This window comes from Rhinatrema bivittatum, chromosome 3, assembly GCF_901001135.1.
Source record: "Rhinatrema bivittatum chromosome 3, aRhiBiv1.1, whole genome shotgun sequence".
NCBI lineage: Eukaryota > Metazoa > Chordata > Amphibia > Gymnophiona > Rhinatrematidae > Rhinatrema > Rhinatrema bivittatum.
The window spans coordinates 368,623,559-368,644,454 of NC_042617.1; the positions used below are offsets into that span (position 1 = coordinate 368,623,559).

A 20,896-nucleotide genomic window follows, 5' to 3' on the forward strand; every position below is an offset into this window, starting at 1 on the left:
CAAGAAGGGAGGGCTCATTTCGTCCCATCCTGGATCTCAAAGGGTCAACCGTCATTTGCTGGTCATTCTCGCATGGAAACATCATGCTTAGTAATAATGGCCATATGGTTGGGGGAATTCTTGACCTCCCTGGATCTATCCAAGGCATATCTACTATTCCCATTCAACTAGAGCACCAACATTTTCTATGATTTGTGGTTTTGGGATGCCATGATAAGTTTCAGGTGCTGCATTTTGATCTGGCCACCGCTCCCAGAACCTTTTCCAAAGAAATGGTGGTGGTGGCAGCAGAGCTGAGGAAGGATGGAATCCTAGTACACACCCGTATCTGGACGATTGGCTGATTCATGCCAAGACTCGGGAAGAGAGTGGTCTGGTGACCTGCAAGATGATCTCCCTATTGCAGGAACTTGGCTGAGTGGTGAACCTGGCCAAGAGCAGTCTTCAGCCTTTTTTGTCGCTGGAGTATCTCGGGGTTCGATTTGAGACTAAGCAGGACAAGGTTTTCTTGCTGGAAATTCATATTCAGAAGTTGAGGACTCAGTTGCCTTTGGACACTATTCACCTGACCATTTGGTTGTATCTACAGGTGCTTGATTACTGGGGGCAACCCTGGAAGTGGTGCTGTGGGTAAGGGTGCATATGTGTCCCCTCCAATGTTCCCTGCTGTCTCTGTGGAATCCACAGTCTCAGGATTACTCAATTCAGCTCCACCTGCCAATGGAAGTTTCCTTCCAATTGCAGTGGTGGTTACAAATGGATCATCTCAGGAAGGGAGTATCTCTTACCTAGAGACCCTGTATGATCCATGGGAGGATATTGACACCAACACTTCTACGGAGGACATACTCTCAGAGCCCTTACCTCCGGAAGAAAGGAGACTGTCCCCTCCAGAAGATCTCTCCTTTGCTAATTTTATAAAGGAAATGTCAGAGACCATTCCCTTTGACTTGGTCACAGAAGACGACACCCGTCACAAGACATTAGAAGTTCTTCAATTCGGAGATGCCCTCAAGGAAATTATGGCCATTCCAGTCCATGAAGTGCTCTTGGATCTGGAACATCACCTATGGGAGCACCCTTGCTCTGTCCAACCAGTTAATAGAAAGACAGATGCAACATATCTGGCCCAGCACACTCCAGCGTTTCAAAAGTCAGTTACCTCACCAATCAGTGGTAGTGGAACCCATAAGAAAATAAGAAATTGCCATGCTGGGTCAGACCAAGGGTCCATCAAGCCCAGCATCCTGTTTCCAACAGAAGCTGAACCTGGCAATCCACACAGAAGAAGGCCAGAAGACTGCGCCCTCATTCTTCAGCTCCCCTAGAAAGGACCAGAAGTTCCTGGATGGTTTGGGTCGAAAGGTCTTTCAGGGCTCTATGCTAGTGTCACGCATAGCTGCCTATAAATTATACATGATGCAATATCAAAGGAATCTGTGGAAACAAGTCCAGGGAATAGCCGACTCTTTTCCCCCAACAACAACAAGAAAACCTCACTGCCATACTCAAAGGCCTTGAGGCAGGGAAGCATGAGGTCAGAGCTGCATACGACTCCTTTGAAATGGCATCTCGCTTATCAGGAATGGGAATCCCTGGCTTAAGGCATCTGACTTGCGAACAGAAGTCCAAGACAAGCTTGCTGATCTCCCATGTACTGGAGGTAATCTATTCAGCGACAAGATACAAGACGCAGTGGCTCAGCTAAAAGACCATCACGAGACCCTGCATCTGCTTTCCACAGTAACTACAGAAGCTCCCTCTGCTCGAAAGACCACAAGAAGAAGGGACCCCAGAAGACCTTTTTATCGCTCACGCAAGTACTCCCACCTACATCTCACGTGAGACCAGCCAAACCACCTCAAAGAGGACATCAACGGCAGGCGAAGACATCCAGATCTCAACCAGCCCCACAAATAGGCCCAGCCTCTGGATTTTGAAATCTGTCCAGAGCAGCCACTCTGTAAATCCAAGACCAGATTTGCCTGTAGGACGTCGGCTGCATCGCTTCATAGCCAACTGGTGCCGCATTACAACAGACCAATGGGTAATATCCAACATAACCCAGGGATACAATCTAAATTTCTTCATGGTACCCCCGGATTTACCACCCAATCCACACTGGATCCAAAGAGATCACACAAGTCTTCTAGAGTCAGAACATAAGAACATTCCATACTGGGTCAGACCAAGGGTCCATCAAGCCCAGCATCCTGTTTCCAACAGTGGCCAATCCAGGCCATAAGAACCTGGCAAGTACCCAAAAACGAAGTCTATTCCATGTTACCGTTGCTAGTAATAGCAGTGGCTATTTTCTAAGTCAACTTAATTAATAGCAGGTAATAGACTTCTCCAAGAACTTATCCAATCCTTTTTTAAACACAGCTACACTAACTGCACTAACCACACCCTCTGGCAACAAATTCCAGAGTTTAATTGTGCGTTGAGTAAAAAAGAACTTTCTCAGATTAGTTTTAAATGTGCCACATGCTAACTTCATGGAGTGCCCCCTAGTCTTTCTATTATCCGAAAGAGTAAATAACCGATTCACATCTACCCGTTCTAGACCTCTCATGATTTTAAACACCTCTATCCTATCCCCCCTCAGCTGTCTCTTCTCCAAGCTGAAAAGTCCTAACCTCTTTAGTCTTTCCTCATAGGGGAGCTGTTCCATTCCCCTTATCATTTTGGTAGCCTTTCTCTGTACCTTCTCCATCGCAATTATATCTTTTTTGAGATGCGGCGACCAGAATTGTACACAGTATTCAAGGTGTGGTCTCACCATGGAGCGATACAGAGGCATTATGACATTTTCCATTTTATTCCCCATTCCCTTTGATAATTCCCAACATTCTGTTTGTTTTGACTGCCGCAGCACACTGAACCGATGATTTCAATGTGTTATCCACTATGACGCCTAGATCTCTTTCTTGGGTTGTAGCACCTAATATGGAACCTAACATTGTGTAACTATAGCATGGGTTATTTCTCCCTATATGCATCACCTTGCACTTGTTCACATTAAATTTAATCTGCCATTTCGATACCCAATTTTCCAGTCTTACAAGGTCTTCCTGCAATTTATCACAATCTGCTTGTGATTTAACTACTCTGAACAATTTTGTATCATCTGCAAATTTGATTATCTCACTCGTCGTATTTCTTTCCAGATCATTTATAAATATATTGAAAAGAAAGGGTCCCAATACAGATCCCTGAGGCACTCCACTGCCCACTCCCTTCCACTGAGAAAATTGTCTATTTAATCCTACTCTCTGTTTCTTGTCTTTTAGCCTATTTGCAATCCACGAAAGGACATCACCACCTATCCCATGACTCTTTACTTTTCCTAGAAGCCTCTCATGAGGAACTTTGTCAAACGCCTTCTGAAAATCCAAGTATACTACATCTACCGGTTCACCTTTATCCACATGTTTATTAACTCCTTCTAAAACGTGAAGCAGATTTGTGAGGCAAGAATTGCCTTGGGTAAAGCCATGCTGACTTTGATCCATTAAACCATGTCTTTCTATATGTTCTGTTATTTTGATGTTTAAAACACTTTCTACTATTTTTCCTGGCACTGAAGTCATGCTAACCGGTCTGTAGTTTCCCGGGTTGCCCCTGGAGCCCTTTTTAAATATTGGGGTTACATTAGCTATCCTCCAGTGTTCAGGTACAATGGATGATTTTAATGATAGGCTACAAATTTTTACTAATAGGTCTGAAATTTCATTTTTTAGTTCTTTCAGAACTCTGGGGTGTATACCATCTGGTCCAGGTGATTTACTACTCTTCAGTTTGTCAATCAGGTCTACCACATCTTCTAGGTTCACCGTGATTTTATTCAGTCCATCTGAATCATTGCCCATGAAAACCTTCTCTGATACGGGTATCTCCCCAACATCCTCTTCAGTAAACACCGAAGCAAAGAAATAATTTAATCTTTCCACGATGGCCTTATCTTCTCTAAGTGCTCTAACTGTCCACCCTACTGAGCACTAGGGCTGTGGAAACCGTTCCCCTGGCACAGCAGGACATAGGGTTCTACTCCCGTTATTTTCTAATTCCAAAGAAATCAGGCGGCCTCCGATCCATCCTAGACCTCCGCAATCTCAACAAATGTCTACAAAAAGAAAAATTCAGGATGGTGTCTCTAGGCACCATGCTTCCCCTTCCAAAACAAAGGGACTGGCTGTGTTCTCTGGATCTTCAAGACGCTTAAACACACATTCCCATATCCCCACATCGCCGCAAGTACCTGCGCTTTATAGTGGGACATCAACATTTTCAGTACCGGGTTCTGCCTTTCGAACTGGCCTCAGCACCCAGCATATTTACAAAGTGCCTAGCAGTGGCTGCGGCCCATCTATGCAAAAACAGCATACGCATGTTTCCTTACCTGGACGACTGGCTAATCAAGAGCCAATCCAAGCAAGGAGCTCTTATCGCTGTCAAGCTCACTATCAATCTGCTACACTTGTTAGAGTTTCTCATCAATTACCAGAAATCCCACCTGAATCCATCTCACCTCCTTACCTTCATTGGAGCAGATTTGGACACCACAGTCGCAAAGCCCTTCCTTCCCAACAACCGCACAGACACACTCTCCAAACTAGTGACATCTCTGTGCACAAGGAAAACAGCCTCAGCCCATCAATTCCTCACCTTGCTGGGCCACATGGCTTCCACGGTCCAAGTCACTCCTATGACCAGGCTGGCCATGAGAATAACTCAATGGACTTTGAAATCTCAGTGGCTACAAGCCATTCAACCTCTTTCCTCTCAGATCCAAGTAACCGACCAGCTATGTCTCTCACGTCTCTGGACAAGAAATTCCAACTTGCTGACAGGTCTTCCTTTCCAACAACCAGTTCCTCAAGTGACCTTAACCACAGACGCATCCAACTTGAGTTGGGGAGCTGATGTGAACCTTCAAACTCAAGGGACTTGGACATAACTCGAAGCAAAGTTTCAAATCAACTTCCTAGAGCTTCGAGCCATACGCCATGCTCTATTTGCATTCAAGGACTACCTTTCACACAAGACTGTTCTCATACAAACAGCAACACAGTTGCAATGTGGTACTTGAACAAACAGGGAGGCACAGGCTCTTATCTCCTCTGCCAAGAAGCTGAGCAGATCTGGGCCTGGGCCATTGCACACTCCATGCATCTCCAGGCCACTTATCTGGCAGGCATACAGAATGTAGTAGCAGATCGTCTCAGTTGACAGTTCCATCCCCACGAGTGGTCTCTGGATCCTGTGGTAACGAGCAAAATCTTCCAACGCTGGGGTCAACCAACAATAGATCTCTTTGCATCCAAACTGAATAACAAAGTGGACAGATTCTGCTCCCTGCACAGACAGCAAAACACGTTAGCCATGGACACCTTCGCTCGCCCCTGGAACACAGGCCCTCCTATACGCGTATCCCCCGATACCGCTGATAGCCAAAACTCTTGTGAAACTACAACAGGACAAAGGGTCAATGATACTCATAGCCCCGCATTAGCCTCGACAAGTATGATTTCCCATGCTTCTCGACCTCTCGATCAGAGAACCCATTCGCCTGGGCACAGCGCCCACTTTCATAACTCAGAACCAAGGCATGTTACGCCATCCGAACCTTCAGACCCTATCCCTCACAGCCTGGATGTTGAAAGCTTGATCCTGCAACCGCTCAACCTTTCAACTCAAGACTCTCATGTGCTTGTAGAGTCACAAAAGCCTTCCACACGAAAATCCTGTCGTTCTAAGTGGAATAGATTTACCTCATGGTGCACGCAAAATGATATTGACCCCTTTTCCTGTCCCACTTCATCTCTTTTGGACTATCTCTGGCACCTTTCAGACTCTGGTCTCCAGACTACCTCGGTATGGGTACACCTCATTGCCATCTCAGCATACCAAAAGGGAGTAGGGGATGCCCCAATAATGGCGCAGCCCCTTGTGAGTCGATTTATGAGGGGCCTGCTACAACTTAAGCCCCCCTCTACGGCCACCAGTTACTGAATGAGACCTACACGTAGTACGTAGAAGGCTCATGCGCTCCCCGTTTGAGCCTTTACACTCTTGTGATAAATTTCTTACATGGAAAGTTCTCTTCCTAGTAGCCATTACATCTGCTCGAAGTGTTAGTGAGTTACAAGCACTTGTCACATACTCACCTTATACAAGGGTCCTCCATGACTGAGTGGTACTCTGTACTCACCCTAAATTCCTTCCCAAGGTGGTTACTGACTTTCACTTGAATAAGTCTATAGTCTTGCCCACCTTTTTCCCAAGACCTCACTGTCACCAGGGTGAGAGAGTTTTACACACCTTGGACTGTAAATATGCACTTGCATTTTATCTAGACCACACTGCAGTCCACAGGAAATCCACCCAACTCTTTTTCTTTTGACAAAAACAAACCAGGAGTTGCAGTGGGAAATCAAACTCTCTCCAGCTGGCTAGCAGACTGTATCGAATTCTGCTATGTCAAAGAAGGCCTTCCCCTCCAGGGACGAGTGAAGGCGCACGATGGCAACCTCAGTAGCACACTATTGTTCAGTACTGATTGCTGAGATCTGTAAAGCTGCAACATGGAGCTCTCTTCACACATTTGCAGCACATTATTGCCTGGACAAGGAAGGACATCAAGACTCTGCTTTTGGCCAATCCGTCTTAAAGAACTTATTTCCAGTATAATCCCAACTCCTTCCACATCCATTTGCTGTGATTTTCAGGCCGCCTCATTTTTCCCAACAGTATACCGGTTTGTTGTGCCTGTTGCACAAGTTGTATGCTGTTGGTCCAAATTAAATATGAGTCAGCCTGTAGCTTGCTAATCACCCACATGTGAGGACTGCCGTCCTGGGAGAAAGCAGAGTTGCTTACCTGTAACAGGTGTTCTCCCAGGACAGCAGGATGTAGTCCTCACGAAACCCACCTGCCACCCCGCGGAGTCTGGTCTGAAACAGTTTTATTATTTTATTTTTTCGCTCGCCTCAAACGAGACTGAAGAGAGACCCCTGTGGCTACAGGGATTATGGCATGCTGGGCATGCTCAGTGTGCCAGTCAAATGTTCTAGAAACCTTGACAGAAAAGTTTTCCGTAATAGGGCTCTGTATGCTGAAATCACCCACATGTGAGGACTACATCCTGCTGTCCTGGGAGAGCACCTGTTACATGTAAGCAACTCTGCTTTCTTCGCCACTTGTTCAATGTACATAAGTTATTTTCAGACTTAATTTGGAAGGCTTATCAAACACAGATTTCAATGATGCCTTTTGTAAACCCTTCTGTTAGTATTCTAGTTTTGTTGTACATTTGCTGGCAGATTATGCTGCCTACACTTTTTTCTCCATTTCTGTTCATTTTGTCTATATTTGATGACTAATTTAGGTGATATAGATGAATCAGCTAGTGTTTAAATTGAGCTACTCCTGTGAGTTTGCTATGCTATTTATTTTTATCCTCCTTTTGTACATTCTTAACTCTTCCCATTTTTGTGTTGGCTATGTATGTAGGATGCAAGTTCTAGTATTGAATTATGTCATTTGAGTACGGGAGCTTGTTGGTCTGATTGATCAGTTTTCCTAGTGAATTTTTTGACTGTGTGTAAACGTACATGTATATGTATATTTTCACTATCTGGACGCTCGTGTGCTGACCTATTAATACTAGGATCGTTGGAAATGCACTCACAACTTTGTTATAGCCAACTCAATCCACTGATAACGCATTAAATCTTGAGACTCACAAATTCAAACGACTAATGATAATCACAAATATATATATGACCATCATACTAAGCTTCATTGTATAGTGAAAACTTTAAGACTCTGCCTTATTCATAATCAGTCAAGGGTTCAATTTTTTAAATATTTTTAAATATGTGTAATATAGTGAATATCCATTGATAACTCAATAAACAATTATTCTCCCAAACGTCTTATTACAATCCTCGTTTCTATAACAGTTAGATACACTTATCTTTTAAATATTAGAATCTTCAAACTTCAAGCCCAAGTATCAAGAAGCTGCGATGGTATAATTCCTTTTGGTCTTGTGGATAACCAACATGGGTCCATAAGAACATAAGAAATTGCCATGCTGGGTTAGACCAAGGGTCCATCAAGCCTAGCATCCTGTTTCCAACAGAGGCCAAAACCAGGCCACAAGAACCTGGCAATTACCCAAACACTAAGAAGATCCCATGCTACTGATGCAATTAATAGCAGTGGCTATTAATTGCATCACCGTTATGATGGTGAATAACTTAATGACGGTATATAAAAACTCTTAAATAAATAATAGCAGTGGCTATTAATTGCACAGCATATATACCCACAGAATTTCTCATGTCTCTAGCTGAATTAGCTTTAAGGAAAAATTTGTTTCATCTTTCAGGGGATTTGCTACAAACAGGTGCAGGGAACTGCCATGGGAGCCACCATGGCACCTAGTTTGGCGAACCTGTATGTAACGGCATTTGAAGAACAATTTCTATATAATTCCTCCCAGTTTCAGAATCTCTCATTTTGGACTAGATATATAGATGACGTATTCTTCCTATGGCATGCGGAAGAGACTAGTTTGGTACAGTTTAATCAGTGGATTAATACCTTGGACGTTCATCTGCAGTTTACCATGTCGTTTCACCTGCACAGTATAAATCTTTTGGATATTTTGATCACTAAAGATGATGATACTTTAGTTACTAACATTTATAGAAAACCTTGCGAAAGTAATGCTTTGTTACATTTCACCAGCTTCCACCCTTATCATTTATGCAAAAATTTGCCTGTTGGCCAGTTTTTACGTCTTGGACGTCTGTGTAGTACCAATCCATAATGCTTTCCCGCAGACTATTAGCTCAGGGGTATCCTACCAAATACATCAGAAAAGCACTTAAACGTGCCACTAATGCAGAACGACAGTGGCTACTATTACATAAGATTTCTGCTGAAACACAAACACCACTAGTTTGTACCCTCCCTTATTCTGATAAAGCAACTATTTATTTATTTAAAAACTTTTCTATACCGTCGCTAAGTTATATACCATCGCAACGGTTTACAAATAGGCACATAGCCTAAGGTTAGTAAATCTAGGATATCGTACATTCTAACAGGTGCCAATAAAGTTCGGTTACAATTTCATAAATAAAATCATTATTTGAATAATGTTGGTCAAGTCCAGGTATATTATTGAGTTACTATCTCTTTGAGATATTACTTCTTAAATGTAGAACTACTAAAGCAGTGCTGATTTTACAACACTGGTCGGTGTTGAAAATTCACAAAGTTTTTGCCGATAGACCAATCATTACATTCAGTTGGGGCAAAAATGTTGGTGATTTTCTTGTGCATTCTTTTTTGAAACCTGCCCCGGTAGCCGAAGAGACCAAACAATTCAGACATTGGCTGTGCCAACATTGTAGCTTTTGCAATCAAGCCATCACTGGTACCCACTGGAAGGACACACAAGGAATCAAATATATGGCTTATAATTACACTTGACTGCTCTTCTAGTCATGTAGTATATTTAATTGTCTGTCCTTGTAATTTATACTATGTTGGCAGAACGAAGCATATCATCCGGACCAGACTTATTGAGCATCGCAGCTGTTTAGCTACGGGAAACCTACAAGCCCCCATGGTTGCACATTGTATTGAATATCAACATATTTTCCAAGATTTACAGTGAAGAGTTATTGATCAAGTATATGTGAATCCATGTGGGGGCGATCCGAATGGTCTATTAACTTACAAAGAACAGCAATGGATTTTCCGGCTCAATACTGTGTCCCCAAGCTGGTTAAATGGAGCGATTGAGTGGAATTCCCTTATTTAATTAGCAGAAATAAGTAGGAGGAAGCAGGTGACACGTGGTGAATGATGTATATGTTTACATCAGTACTTAGCTAAGATCTGGGAGGAACCGGAAAAAGAACACTGAATTGCCACCATGCAGAAGAGACATCAATAGTAAGTTGTGCCTTATGTGTGCCTTGTAAGACCCGCTTTCAAAATGTCTGATGAACTATGATGGTTATTTGTAGCTAAAATTTAGCTGTTTGACGCAGATATTAAGCCCTTGAAAAAGAACGAACATCCGAAACACGGTCCCGTGTCGGGTGTCCACAAGACCAAAAGGAATTATACCATCACAGCTTCTTGATACTTGGGCTTGAAGTTTGAAGATTCTAATATTTAAAAGATAAGTGTATCTGTTACAGAAACAAGGATTGTAATAAGAAGACGTTTGGGAAAATAATTGAGTTATAAATGGATATTCACTATATTACACATTTAAAAATATTTAAAAAATTGAACACTTGACCGATTATGAATAAGGCTGAGTCTTAAAGTTTTCATTATACGATGAAGCCTAGTATGATAGTCATATATATTTGTGATTATCATTAGTCATTTGAATTTGTGCATCTCAAGATTTAATGTTATGTATATTTTCATACATCTTGTTCTTGGCCATTTGTTCAATGTACATAACAAGGAATTCTATTCAGACTTAATTTGAAAGGCCTATCAAACACAGATTTCGATGATTGTTGCCTTTTCTAAACACTTTTGTTAGTATTCTAGTTTAGTGAATGGCCATGTCTGAACCAGGCTCCCCTTTCTTCAGTCCTGATAGTTGTTTCCATCTGCTGGTTAAGTGGCAAAGGGAGGTTCAGTTCTTGAGTTTGTGGGAAGCTGTGCAGTGTACTTCAACCCTGAGTAAAGGCATTTCAACAAAGCTTTTGAGGAGATTTCAGCGTGAACTAAGCACTGAATGCTACTTTTTATCATTTAGAAGATGCTGACTGTAATATCTTAAGTGCAATCTAAAATATTCTAGTGTTTCATAATCCCCTGAAGAAGCCTGTTATGTGGTGAAACAAAGGCCTTTATCAGGGCGGGGTGGGGGGGGGCAAGAACTGATTAGCAGCATCAATTTATTTGTGCCCTTTTTTGGGGTTTAAGAATGTGTTAAAAGCACTATTATTGCAACACAGTATTTACAATTTTGGATGTCCTTTCAAGAATATTGTTAGAAGATCATTGTCTTCACATGGGATGTTTTTTTGATCAATTGTTAATTCTTTGGTGGGCAAGTCAGACTAATCTGATTTTTTTTGATTGGGTTACTAAAGAATTGGAACGAAGAAGAGTGCTCTATGTCATCTAATTGGATTTCAGCAAAGCTGTTGATACAGTCCCGCATAGGAGACTTGTGAATAAAATGAGAAGGTTGGGAGTGATCGCCATGGTGGTGGCGTGGATTACAAACTGGTAGATGGATAGAAGACAGTGTGTGATGCTAAATGGAACCTATTCTGAAGGGAGAACGGTGTTAAGCGGAGAGCCACAAGGATCAGTGTTGTGATCTGTCCTGTTCAATATCTTTGTGAGCGAAATTGTAGAAAGGCTAGAAGGTAAAGTTGGTCTTTTTGCGGATGATAGATACTAAGATCTGCAATAGAATGGACAAATAAAAAACAGCAGAGAGAATGAGACGTGATTTAAAGAAGCTTGAACAGTAGTCAAAGATATGGCAGCTGGGATTCAATGCCAAGAAGTGCAGAGCCATGCATTTGGGGTGTGGTAATCAAAAGGAGCTGTATGTGATGGGGCGTGAAGGATGGTTGTGCATGGAGCAAGAGAGTGACTTTGGGGTGAGAGTGTCTAGCGATCTAAAGAAGGTGAAGCAATGTGACAAGGCGATAGCTTAGGCCAGAAGGATGCTGGGCTGCATAGAGATAGGAATAACCAGTAAGAAAAAGGATGTGCTGATGCCCTTGTAAAGGTCTTTGGTGAGGCCTCACCTGGAGTATTGGGTTCAGTTCTAGAGTCCCTTGTACAGGTCCTTGGTAAGACCTCATCTGGAGTATTGTGCTCAGTTCTGGAGACCGTATCTCTGAAGGGACAGAGACAGAATGGAGGCGGTCCAGAGAAGGGTGACAAAAAAGGTGGATGGTCTTCATCGAATGACTTATAAGGAGAGATTGAAGAATCTAAATATGTACACCCTGGAGGAAAGGAGGAGCAGAGGTGATATGATACAGACTTTCAGATACTTGAAAGGTTTTAATGATCCAAAGACAACGACAAACCTTTTCCGTTAGAAAAAAAATCAGCAGAACCAGGGGTCACGATTTGAAGCTCCAGGGAGGAAGACTGAGAACCAATGTCAGGAAGTATTTCTTCATGGAGAGGGTGATGGATGCCTGGAACGCCCTTCTGGAGGAAGTGGTGAAGACCAAAACTGTGAAGTATTTCAAAGGGGTGTGGGATAAACACTGTGGATCCATAAAGTCTAGAGGATGTGAATGAAGAGAAGAGGTATGGGGGTGGCTTGCGGGAATGACATCTACTACTTGGAGGTTAATACCATTATTCAATAAACATACACTCGGTTAATGCGACTCCAACATTGCTCTATGCTTCAACAGCAAGAGGAAATGTGGACAAAAGGATTTGCATTCACAAAAAAGCGGGGGAGTAGCTTGCTTGTTACGGCGGTTACTATCCCGAATTAATTAAGCCTGATACTTCACTTGGAATACATAACCAGCGCAGCTCACTGCTTCAATGGCAGGGTAGAATGAAGAAAAGAGGATTTATATTCAGACAATAACCAACAAGGACTGAATTGAACAGGCTGGGTAAACAAATAAGTGTGGGAGTAGCATGCTTATTGCGGTGGTTGCTATCCCTAACCAACAAGCCGATACAGTAAGGAGCGGTAGGAAGAGGTGCGTTACGGCCGGGCGCACCCGCGTTTGCCGCACGCACAGTTCGGATCACCTACCGCTCAATACTGTATTTAAATAGCTTGCGAAATGCAAGCCGTGTCCAAGAAGCGTCTGTGAAGTGTTAGGCCTGCGCAATCCATTTTACTGTATAGAGCGCTATACAGCGCCTATACAGTATCCTGGGTGCATTGGTACCTGTCATTTCAAACGTCATTTCAAATGACGTTTGAAATGCAGGTACCGGGGGGATTGCGCGTCCTCTCCCCCCCTCCCAAAGCAAGGCAGCACGAAAATTAAAACAAAAGTGAATAAAGTGTAATAAGAGTAATAAAAGTAAACTTACTGCATGTGAATTTTCTTTGAACAGTCCTCTCTCTCTCTCCTCCTCCCGGGCGGGCGAAAGCGTACTGGCGAAAGTGAATGAATGCACGCCCGTATGCGGCGGGAGCCGGCAGGCGTGCATTCATTCATTCACTCACCTTCGCCGGCGGGCGTGCATTCATTCAGCGGAGGGAGCCGGCGGCGAAAGCGGCTTCCAGCAGCTCCCGCCGGTGGTGAATGAATGCACGCCTGTGCGTGCAATTTGGGAGCTCAAGGCGTGACGTCACGATGTTTGACGTCACGGCGTGGGACGTCGGTGTTCGCTAATGCACTGTCTTGAGCGCCCAAATTGCACACACAGGCGTGCATTCATTCACCTTCGCCGGCGGGGGCAGGGGAGCCAAAGCGGCTTCCAGCAGCCCCCGTCGGCGAAGGTGAATGAATGCAATTTGGGCGCTCAAGGCAGTGCATTAGCGAAGGCAGACATCACACGCCACGATGCCAAACGTCGTGACGTCACGCCTTGAGCGACCAAATTGCACTCACAGGCACGCATTCATTCACCTTCGCCGGCGGGGGCTGCTGGAAGCTGCTTTCGCTGCTGGCTCCCTCCGCTGGATGGATGCATGCATGCCCGCCAGGGAAGGTGAGTGAATGAATGCACGCCCGCCGCGTACGGGCGTGCATTCATTCACTTTCGCCCGCCCGCCCATATCCTTTTGCCTGCTGCTTTCGCCGCCGGCTGCCCCCGGGAGGCAGGGGAGCCGCAGTACGCGCCTCTGGAGGAGGAGAGAGAGAGAGGACTGTTCAAAGAAAATTCACATGCAGTAAGTTTACTTTTATTATACTTTATTTACTTTTGTTTTAATGACATGTCTATTTTCGCCCTGCACCTTGCTTTGGGAGGGGGGGGGATTTTGACCGGAGCCTGCCTATTGCTGTCACACCACACTAACGCCAGGGTAAGGGTCCCGGGGGGTGAGGGGGTCGTTTGCCCATGAAATTTCGTCTCTCTGACCCAATGCTCCACACTAACGCAGGGGTAAGGGTAGGCGGTAAGTTAGCAGGTTAAACGCGCGGCAAAACTACAGGTTAAAAAGGAGATAATCGGGGCGCACATTGTTGTATGGGAGGGAATAGCTAATCGGAGTGTTTACATCTCATATACATGCTGCGGGCGGAAAGGGTTACCGGTTGATTTAAAGAAGCGGTAAGGATGAGTTTAAAGGGGTAGTGAATCGCAGGTTGGACTTACGGGGCCAAATTGTGAGTTAGAAGCGGGTTAGAAGCAGGGTAACCACGGCCGCGCCTTACTGTATCGGCCTGCAATTAAGCTAGATACTTCACTTAGATGCAGCTCCAGCACTGTTCTCTACATCAGTGGTGGAGTTGGAAGGTAACTAGAACCAAAAAGTTACTAATAAGGGCCAAGAGTAACAGATAGGTATGAGAAAAAAATGTGTGAAAGCTTGCTGGGCAGACTGGATGGGCCATTTGGTCTTCTTTTGCCGTCAATTCTATGTTTCTATATATGTTTCTATAAATTCAGACTGCAGAAAAAGAAAGACAGGTGACAATATCTGGAAAAGTTAAGAGAAGCTGGGAAAGTAGTTAGGAATGTAGAAATTTAAATGGAAGAAAAAATAACAAATATGGTAAAACGGAGAGGTGACTTTTTTTATTTAGATATGCTAGTAATAGAAGGAAGTGCAAAGTGACATTGTGAGACTCTGATGTAAAGGGGAGGAATATATAGAAGCTGATAAAGGAAAAAGTGAAATTGCTTAACCAATGTTTCTGTTTGGTGTTTACTATGGAAGGGCCAGGAGCAGGACTCCATAAAACAAGATTGGAATTGTGAACCTCAATTGATTTCATGAAATGTGTTCGTGAGGAGCTAACTAGATCTAAAGTAGATAAAGCAATGGGACGGATGGGATACATTCAAAAATTCTAAAGGAACTTGGAGAAGCCCTGGGAGCTCCACTGGCTGATGTTTTCAATGCTTCTTTAGAGTCTGGAATAGTTCAGAGGAGTGGAGATAGGTGGATGTGTTCCCAATTTTTAAAAGCAGGAGGAGGCTGGGAACTATAGACCAATTAGTCTGACCTCTGGTGAGCAAATTAATAGAATCTCTGCTAAAACAGAGGACATTGCAGTTTCTGGAATCCAATGAATTGCAAGATCTGAGGCAGCATGAGTTTACCAGAGGTAGATATCAGGTGAATCTGATCAATTTCTTTTGACTAGGTAAGCAGAGAGTTGGATCCAGGAAGAGCACTAGATGTGGTGCACTTGGATTTCAGCAAGGCTTTTGAAAAACGGTTGCATGTAGATGACAATAAATGAATTGAGCTCCCTTTGTATGGGCGTAGAATGATTGACTTGGGTGAGTGAGAGGCAGCAAAGGGTAATGGTAAATGGAGTTCACACCGATGAGGGGGTGTTACTAATGGTGTGCCTCAGCGATTGATCCTTGGACCGGTTCAACATTTGCATGAGCAACATTGCAGAAGGCTTGTCGGAAAAGATTTGTTATGCCGATGCAGATAAAATCTGCATCGGCATAACATATCTTTATAAGATGTTCCTAACGGAACATCTTATAAAGATTTTCTTCTCACCCGTGCTTTTGAGACGTAAGCAATGAAGTTAATGCCATCTGATTAAGAATTTTTATAGTATATTTGAGATGTACTGTAATGAAGTTTTTGTCATCTGACTTCATATACAAATGTGACAATGCCTTGTCTGCTGATTTGATGTTTTGTTTTTTATTATTTAATCTTTAATTTAAATTTTTGTGGAGTTTAGTTTTTGTTAAATTTCACTGTAATGCTGTGTGTGTAATTATGTACATCGCTTAGGCCAATTGTGTTAAGCGATTAATAAATCTTTTAAAAACAAAACAAAAAAAAAACAAACAAAAGAAGAGACAGCCAGGAATGTATGAAAAAAATGAGGGATCTCGTGAAGCTTAAGAAATGGTCTAGAACAGCGGTTCTCAACCAGTGTGTCGCCGAGCACCGGCAGGTGTGTCGCGCACTCCCTGGTTTCCCGCTGCTCTTCTCTTCCTCTCCTCACCCCAGCGAAGACGCACACAGTTCTTCAACTAACACTGCTGCCGTTAGGAACGGCAGCAGTGTTAGCAAAGCCGGCACAGCAACATGGCCTTTTCTTCTTCCCTCCCCCTGCGGCTCAGAATAGGAAGCGATGTTTACCAGGCACGCGGGAAGAAGAAAGGGCCATGCTGCTGCTGCTGCAGAAATAGTGTTCCAAGGCTCCCTAGACGGCCCCGCAGAGGTAAGAAAGCAGCACTCGGCTGTTTGCCTGTGCTGCGATCATCGCAGTGCAAAGCAGTCAGCTAAGAATGTGGCCGCAGGGATTTCCTGCCGCGTGGCTGTTTGGGAAATATGTTGATTAGCTGCCCCAGGTCTGCAGCACTTAACTTTTTTTTTTTTTTTTTTTTAAATATGGCTCTTGTTCCAGACCTAGAGGTCCCGCTGATATCATCACTGACATCAGCAAGAATGTGGCCTAAATTGTAAGGCCCCCCAATGCTTTCTGCAGTTTCCCTCTCTCCTTCTTGCAGCGGTACTAGGCTCAGAGACTCACGACTGCAGCCAAGTTCTTTGTGGGAGGGCTGGCAACTGTAGTGGCTCGACACACAGCTGTCCACTCCTCCAGTCCTTCCCTTCGGGAACACTTCCTGCCTCTCCCTCAGGCTATGGGGAAGCTGCAACTGGCTCCTGCAGTTCAAAACGCAGCCTCATCATACCATGGGGAGCCTGTCATTCGCTTCCTGGGGCTCTGCACATCCTACAGCCACTATTCTCAGCCTCTCCTCCCTGCAGCCTCTGCACTGTGGGAGCTTCCCCTGGCTCCTGCAGCTAGAATCGTGGCCTTTCTGCTCTTGGCCACTCACCCATGCGACCAATAAAGGCCCACAGAGAGACAGTCACTGACTCCCTCAGCCCTTGCACATCATTTATTTATTTATTTATTTATTTATTTATAGATTCTTTTATACCGCGGTACGTATAGACATACATCACCTCTGTTTACAGTGAAACAAATTAGCAACAGGATTTACATGTAACAGTTTAAAAACATCATGGCTACTCGATGGATTTCCCAAACTGCCGCATGGCAGGAAATCCTCGCAGCCGCATTCTCAGCTGACTGCACTGTGCTTTGATCGCAGCACAGGCAAACAGCTGAGTGCTGCCTTCTTACTGCTGCGGGGCTGGGGGTCAGTCACTCCTGCTGCAGTTCCCAGCCTGTCACGACTTCTTTAATAGTAGAATACCGGCTGCCTTGTGCTATAGCTGCCTTGTGTGCTAGGGGTGGGGGTGAGTGAGTGAGACAGAGAGTGAGCCAGCATGTGTGTAAGTGTGTCAGAGAATGTGTGTGATTTAGATTGTATGTATAAGTAAGAGAAAAAATATGTGAAAGCAAGAGCGTGGTCAGGCAGGGCTGAAGAATGGAGAGACGCTGCGCCAATGCCGGAGCCAAGGCCAAAGAATGGAGAGACGCTGCGCCAATGCCGGAGTCAAGGCCAAAGAATGGAGAGACGCTGCGCCAATGCCAGAGTCAAGGCCAAAGAATGGAGAGACGCTGCGCCAATGCCGGAGTCAAGGCCAAAGAATGGAGAGACGCTGCGCCACCGCCGGAGTCAAGGCCGAAGAATGGAGAGATGCTGCGCCACCACCGGAGCCAAGGCCGAAGAATGGAGAGATGCTGCGCCAAGGCTGGTGGGGCCGAAGAATGGAGAGATGCTGCGCCACTGCCAGAGGCCAGGCCACCAGTGGCTGAAGAGCGGCAAGACCCTGCGCACCGCCGGAGGCCAGGCCGGCGGGGGCTGGAGAGATGTTGTACACCGCCAGAGCTCAAACGAAGAGGCTCCATGTGAGCTTGTTTGGGATAGAATGGGTGCCTGGGCATGTGAGTGGCAGCTTTGTGTGTGTGGTAGCATGGGTGCCTGGGTGTGTGAGTGGCAGCTTTGTATGTGTGTGTGATAGAATGGGTGCCTAGGTGTGTGAGTGGCAGCTTTGTATGTGTGAGTGACAGCTTTGTATGTGTGTGTGGTAGAATGGGTGCCTGGGTGTGTGAGTGGCAGCTTTCTATGTGTGAGTGACAGCTTTGTATGTGTGTGTGGTAGCAAGGGTGCCTGGGTGTGTGAGTGGCAGCTTTGTGTGTGTGTGTGTGTGTGGTAGAATGGGTACCTGGGTGTTGAGTGGCAGCTTTGTATGTGTGTGTGATAGAATGGGTGCTTGGGTGTGTGTGTGGCAGCTTTGTATGTGTGTGTGGTAGCATGGGTGCCTGGGTGTGTGAGTGGCAGCTTTCTATGTGTGTGTGGTAGCATGGGTGCCTAGGTGTGTGAGTGGCAGCTTTGTATGTGTGTGTGATAGAATGGGTGCTTGGGTGTGTGAGTGGCAGCTTTGTATGTGTGTGTGGTAGCATGGGTGCCTGGGTGCGTGAGTGGCAGCTTTGTATGTGTGTGTGGTAGCATGGGTGCCTGGGTGCGTGAGTGGCAGCTTTGTGTGTGTGAGTGACAGCTTTCTATGTGTGTGTGGTAGAATGGGTGCCTGGGTGTGTGAGTGGCAACTTTGTATGTGTGTGTGGTAGCATGGGTGCCTGGGTGTGTGAGTGGCAGCTTTCTATGTGTGTGTGGTAGCAAGGGTGCCTGGGTGTGTGAGTGGCAGCTTTGTATGTGTGTGTGATAGAATGGGTGCCTGGGTGTGTGAGTGGCAGCTTTGTATGTGTGTGTGGTAGCATGGGTGCCTGGGTGTGTGAGTGGCAGCTTTGCATGTGTGTGTGGTAGCATGGGTGCCTGGGTGTGTGAGTGGCAGCTTTGCATGTGTGTGTGGTAGCATGGGTGCCTGGGTGTGTGAGTGGCAGCTTTGTATGTGTGTGTGATAGAATGGGTGCCTGGGTGCGTGAGTGGCTGCTTTGTGTGTATGTGGTAGAATGGGAGCAAGAGCATTTTTGTGTGATTGAGAGCTTGTATGTAAGTGACAGCATGTGTGTGATAGAGAGAGAGACTGGTCAGAGGTGATGTGTTTCTGTGAGAGAGAGAGAGACTGGTCAGGAAGTTGACTGGTGTGTGTGTGTGTGTGTATGTGTGTGAGACAGAGACTGGTCAGGGAGGTGACTGGTGTGTGTGAGGAAGAGAGACTAGTTAGGGAGGTTACTGGTCTGTGTGAGACGGAGACTGGTTGTAACTGGTTGTGGGCCCTAAGGAAGAGGACTGTGAGGACAGAGCTTCAGCAGCCACTGCTGCTTCTGGTGAGTGCTATTGGCCTGCAAGGGAAAGGAGTAGGAGAGTTGCTGGAGAGGGTAAGTAAAGGCGGCTTTTTAAGTTTATTTTTCTTGATTGCCATTTTAATTATTGGGTATTATGTGAATTGTCTGCTGTTTTGAAATATGTTATTGATATTTGGACAATTTTTAATAATTTTTATGAGTTTTTAATTGTTGGATGTTATTCTGTTCATCAGCTGTTTTGTAACATTTATTAGTTTAGTTTTACAATTATTTCTAAGTGGGTATCTATAGCAGCTTGGCTTGCTCTTTCCTAATAGGAGGTGTATTAGTGTTTAGGGCCTGGTTAAATATTTGTAGTGGTAAATTACTGTCTTTTCATAAGGAGGGGTATTGTGCCTGCCAGTAAAGAGTTTGTTTTGCTTTTACTGAGATGTCATCAGAACCAGAATATCTTTTTTTGCATGGTGAGTTATACGGGTAATGCACTAGTTCTGCTCTGCACCCATTTTTGGGGGCTCGAGAGGGTTCCTGAGGATGCAGAATGTATATTTACATTTTGCCCCTTGAAGGTCACATGTTCAGTGTGTCACGCATGTCAGGTGTGTCCCGGCCAAAAAAAGGTTGAGAACCACTGCTCTAGAGGAAAGATGAGATAGGGGAGATATGGTAGAGACATTTAAATTCTAAGCATATGGGGACATATTTAACATGTATACCCTAGATAGGGCGAGATATGATAGACATTTAAATACCTCTAAGATTTCCATGCACTAAAAAGCTTCTTTCAGTGGAAAGAATGCTCTAGAACAAGGAGTCATGGGATGAGGGTGAAAAGGGATAGTAGACTCAGGAGCAATATTAGGAAATAATTCTTTACAGAGAGTAGTGGATGTATGGAACAGCCTCCAGTGGATGTGGTGGAGACAAAAACAGTTTCTGAAGCGAAGAAAGCATGAGATAAATAGGGAATCCGAGGGAGTGATGGGAATTGTAAAGCTTAGATTAGTTGGGCAGATAGGCAGACTAGATAAGCATACAGTCCTTTTCTGCCATCACGTTTCTCTGTTTGTATGTCATTTAGTTGTTTGATAAAATATAATATTTGAAAGCTGTTCTAGTGGATGTACAAATCTCCAGGAGTGAATTGATCCCTTAATATTTATGTATGGTGATGGAGTTCAACTGGTAGACAAGATGTAGGGCTTCAAAATAATGTAATAGTAACATTAGCTTGCAGTATCAGCAAATGTCATTTTGCAAGTGACCAGTATGATTCTTTGTATGTGGATGAGAAATTTTATTCTCTGATATAAATTCCGACACATCTGACATGAAACATAAAAAATGTAGTGTTATTTTTCTGCTGCTGCTGTTTTAAGTTAATTGTGCATTAATTGGGGATTTAAAAAAAAATGGTGGTTCTTAAAACTGTATTCTTATAATGCTGTTATAATAATAACTAAACAGAGCAATGTTTTTAATATTACCAAAGATAGTTTTCTTTGATTTTCCTTATTTTAGATCTGGGGTTCAGTATTTTACTTTTGGATCTCATGAGC

General features: G+C 44.3%; 1 protein-coding gene across 13 annotated transcripts in view; it reads left to right on the top strand.

Moving 5' to 3' along the window:
* The window catches only part of SNAP91 (synaptosome associated protein 91), a 384,555-nt gene that overhangs the window by 175,162 nt on the left and 188,497 nt on the right, over window positions 1–20,896 (top strand). The gene's annotated exons all lie outside the window — the stretch shown is intronic.